This window comes from Cyprinodon variegatus, unplaced genomic scaffold (assembly GCF_000732505.1).
Source record: "Cyprinodon variegatus isolate N-32 unplaced genomic scaffold, C_variegatus-1.0 Scaffold313, whole genome shotgun sequence".
Taxonomy (NCBI): Eukaryota; Metazoa; Chordata; class Actinopteri; order Cyprinodontiformes; family Cyprinodontidae; genus Cyprinodon; species Cyprinodon variegatus.
The window spans coordinates 514,443-519,854 of NW_015150766.1; positions in this window are offsets into that span (position 1 = coordinate 514,443).

A 5,412-nucleotide genomic window follows, 5' to 3' on the forward strand; every position below is an offset into this window, starting at 1 on the left:
AAACAGAAGAAGGCGGCGATAAGGGAATGGACAAATGAAACATGCAGCAGGGTAATTGAAAGTGCCTGGGATTTTAAAGGCCAAATGCTACCAGGGGTTATCAGCAGCGAAAACAATCTGAATATTTTATGGGACCAACTTATTATCCACACAAAAAATATGTTAGTTGTGTTCAACAGAGGCCACAGATGACAAAGGCAAGTTATTAAAGGCCAAAAGCAAACTCCACAGTGCTTCTATCAAACTGTAGAATTACTTTTATCTGTTTAGGGGAACAGCATTTGAATTATGTATCTAAAAACATTTTGAGTACCGGTAAATGTGCTTCACTAACTACCAGCCAAGCTCTTTGAAGTAATTATCTGCATAAAGGTCTAAATTCTCGACTTCAATTTTATTTGTCTTTTAATACATATGCAGGTAAAAGCAAAAAAAAAAACAGTTCCCCTCCTCAAAACCAGTAAGCAGGCTCACATTGTTGCCCATGCTATTCAGAGCAACAAACTAGAATCAAATCTGAATCAAAGTGCTGTGGAATATGACATAATGTTTTTCTTATTGCCCATCACAGAACTGCCAAGTCCCAGCTTTACCATTGTTAAAATGCACAAACATTGTTTTGATGGTTTGAGTGTGAGGATGCTGCATGTGCTTACAGTTAGCACACCCACACATCCTATGCAAACAGCCACATACACATTCACTTCTTACTCTAAATCAGTGGGCAGCCCAAGGAAAGCCCTGAGGCTAAAAGAAGACTGATGGAAAGAACTGCATCTCATTAAACGCTCCCACTGTTCCTCCGGGGAAGGAGACAGATAAACAACACAGCTGGCAGATTCCTCCACTGTTGGCAAATAGAAAACTAACCTTTAAGGTGTACAGTAGGGCTCTGCCCTGGGACACAATGTTATAATGGACATATAGCAAAGCAAAACTCTCAGAGGGAAGTCAAAACAGCAAAAAGCTGCTTTTGTACACCAGTCACCAACTGTTAGATAATTTATGGATAGCCACAGCTTTGCCTTTCGAAATAATGCTTAAATATGGGGAGACAGTTGAATTTGGACTTTTCACACAAATCCACTTACCGGCAGCCTTGTTGAATCTGAAATGACAATGTTGGCTGAAAACGGTAACGATTTACAGGTGAGCTGGCCTTGCTGTTGTCAACACGTATAGTTATAATTTAATGTTTAGCATGGTGCTCTTTTCAACAAAAGTTAGCACTAATTTAAATGCCATGCCAGAATTATACAGTACCAGTACAATATCTACAATTACTGAATTTTGGCTTTAGTCTCTTTAGTGGCCAAAGGGAGGGACACATGAAGATTGCTTAACCTTTGATATGGCAGTTTTAAGCTGAAAAAAGGTAAGAGTAACATTTCAAGCTCTGAACCGTTTAGCTGCTGTCACAATGTTTGCCATTCCATCTTGCAATGAATTCTAATATTTCTAAAAATGTTTAACATAAGTGTAAGCTTAAATCATGACACTTTTTTGAAATATTTTTAATTCTTTCAGTTTCCTATCATGTAAACTTTGGTGTGCTTTACTTATGGTGAAAAACTAAAACCACCAACATATCGAAAGGTAGAAAGTGATATGCAGCATCATTAACAGACTTCACGTGCACATTGGTTTATTATTTATGCTATGGAATGGGGAAATTCATTTCTTAATTTTTTCTTTTTTGTTATTCATAACAGAAAATATTTCAAATATTTGAGAATAGCTTTCTAATTGTTTACGAACATTAGCAAACAAAAATGATCATGCATATTGTGTTTGACTCTGCAGTTATCCACATACACATCTGCTCTATCTAGAATCAGGCGTGTGAAAATCAGAAATCAAATGAATAAAGAAAAACTATTATTTTAGATATTTATAATCCAATAGAAGATGAAAATCATTTTTGAACAATTTATAGAGGATTGTCATACTGCTTTGCTGCTCATATGGTTACTTAGCACCTCAAACAGGTACATAATGCTTAAGCATTTCCAATATCCGTCTTGATGTAGAAAATAAAGATTTTTTGCTCCTTGAAAACTTTAAAAGAATTTTAATCAGCCTGAGTTAGCTGGCTATCAAACTGCCTTTACTATAGCATTAGAAAGGCAATGCTGGAACATTTGCTACATAAAGTTATATATATGCTATAAAACACAAGGCAGAGTCATAATGTTGTATACAACTACATAGCACTGAGCTCCAGCTTTTTGTAACTTCAAATTGGTTTTGCTGTTGTACAAGATCAACGAGGGATTAAGCTTTATGAATTAGTAACATTGACTCATTTTGTGAAAAATAAACATGCTCCTTCACAGCAGTTGGCAGTTGGTCATCTTTAATTAACAATCATAGTGTGATTAAAATGTTTCCTCAACACATTTTGAGTCCATGAACTTCAATCATCGTGTTAGGTCTTTTGTCTACAGAGGAACTATGTCTGTTTCTGTTTTGGCACTGAAAGACACCATCTATTTTTTAACTCCTTATAATGAAAAAAAATAATAATAATAATAAATATATATATATATACATACATACATGTATATCTATATATATCTATATCTATATATAGGTATATATATATACCTATATATTAGCCTGGGTGCCAGTCAGAACTTAGTCCCGCCCACAAAGTTTGAGGTCGGGGAAGTTCGGTCTGGCTCTGCTCCATAGTAGCGCGAGTATTAAAGCCCACTGTCAGGCGATCCAATCAAATTGTCAGGGCGGGCTTTATACGATGATGGACAGATGANAACATACGTCACGCACTCCGTTGCTCTTATTGGTTGTAGGTCTATCCAATTGAGTGCAGAGGCATTTTTTTTCCTGGTTCGTTTGAAACACGCCCCATATTCACAGCTCTATGGAGCAGTATCAGACTCATATTCTGACTAGAATTGAGTCGGACTACGTCAGGCTACCTATATATAGATATATACAGTATATACTGTATCTATATATAGATAGATAGATAGATAGGTTTTTCATTATAAGCAGCTTGAAAAACAGAGTTAAAAAATAGAACTCACTTAGGTAAAGTAGCTTTACAAAATAAAAGTGACACAAATTAATACTCCATTCTGAAATAAATGATAAATAATAAAATGAATACATGACTTTATGATAAATCTTTTAATAAAAAATTTAAATATAATAAAATAAGATAAAATATTTTCTATTATTTTATTTTATTTCATGGCAATGTTTATTTATTTAATTAAATATTGATTGACAATTTATCAATAGCAGTATTTAGTTATTAAATTTTGAATGAAACGGCTCTCCATATCAGTTGACTAAAGTGATTAAAGTGATTTTAGCAATTCAAAGCAGTGCTTTGCTAACACTGTTATAAGTAGGACTGGGGAGCTGCTGACCTTGAATGAATACATTATCAGACGGTAAAAAGAATACTTAGAGAATGTGCTCAACTACACACCCCAAACACTGGGTGCTCACTATTTGGATTATTTACCCAGGCTGAAGTCACCAAAATGGTCATAAAACTACATGATGGCAAGGCTTCGGGAACACTGAGTACCTTGGCTACTCTCTAACGTGGCAGGTAGACTGACAGCATGTGCCAAGTGCCAATTTCATCTGATAAAAAGAAAAAAAACCTGAACATTATTGATCTCACATTGGAGAAATTTAACTCTGCATTTAACCCATACTCTTGGGGAGAAGTGGGCTGCCATTGTGGGGCGCCCGTGGAGCAATCAAGGGTTAAGGGTCTTGCTCAGAGACCCAGAATGGCAGTCTGTGGGAGTGGGTCTCGAACTCACAACCTCAGGATTCCAAGCTCTATTCCCTAAAGACTAGGCTGCTACTTCTCATATGTGATGATCATCATTATATCCCTGCTTTGCATGTTTAAATGAGCTGGTCGTAGAGATTGTGCATACTGCACAGATCAGGGGATGGGAAACATACACTACATATAAGCAGACACCTAAGTGGATCCTGGCTGACATGTCTACAGGGGGGCCATCCTGGATATGAGCACAGTTCAGACAGCTGCTATCAGAATGAATAGGAGGCGCCTTAGATCTCATTTTAATCACATGAAAAACTAGTCAAAGATAATATTACAATAATCGCTTACATGTCACAACCACTTAAAAGACCAAAACAAATTCTAAAATTAGTTTCAGTTAGATTACGCATATTCATTCAGATTAAAAACTATTTGAACTGAACTCAAACTGGATGAGATGTATGCAAAGTTATATATTTTGCAATTAATATGAATATCATAAACACAATGTTTTATATTAATATATTATAAGATTATGTTTTACAAATATTATATATTTTTTGTAATGTGATTTAGAAGAGAGTAAAGTTATTATTTTTTTCATTTTATATACATTTTTATTTATTTTTCTCCTTGTCAAGACTTTTTTGTCAAATCGTAGTGAATGGTACATTTATGTTGTAAATAACTGAAGGCTTCCTCAAAACTCTTTTTTAAACTATGTTTTTAAAAAAATAATAAATACACATTGAAATGTAAACATTTGTTCTTTCATCAGTTAATTTGTGTCATATATGATATTATATATGTATCAGTTTAAATAGTTTTTTTTATCTGAATAAATATGCGTAATCTAACTGAAACGTAATTTAAACATTTGGTTTGGTCTGTTGTAATATTATATTTGACTTGTCTTTCATGTGATTACAATGAGATCTAAGGCACCTCCTATTCATTCTGACAGCAGCTATCTGAACTGTGAATCCAAGATGGCCACCCTCTAGGCACGTCAGCCTCGCTGAGGCGCCTGCGTATATAATGTCTATGGTCTATGTATATGAAATTGTACAATGAGGCAAATGGGCCAGCTAGTGGCCGGGAGAAGTCAAACTTTTGCTGAAAAGATTCAATGATAATTATAAAACAAAAAATTGTGTTTGTTGGTCTTGAACAAGTGAGAAATAAAGCAAACTAGACAAATCTTTTAAAGGCCCAAATGTATGAATGCCCTTGATACGTACATGTAAAGCTTTGACCAGATCTATATATCCAAAATAAAGTAGCCTTCTCAAACCAACAAATCTTTCTATTCTTAAGCAGTTTTCATTTTTAATCTTTGTTGGCTTATTACTGTCCCATTCTTTACCTTTAGACAGTTTTGTATGTGATTTTTTTTTTTTTTTTTTTTTTTTTTTTATAGCACCAACTAATTGACGGAAATTACAATTGGCATCTATTGATGAATTGGTTCAATCAAAAAGGTAAATATTTTATATTGCCCAATAGTAAACAACAACAACCCGCCCCCATATAATCCTGATAGGACTTGTGCTATTTTATTTATGTTATGGAGAAAGATGAATTATCAGTCAACCCTTAATAGGGCAAGTTTTTGGTCACTTGCATACCCCTTA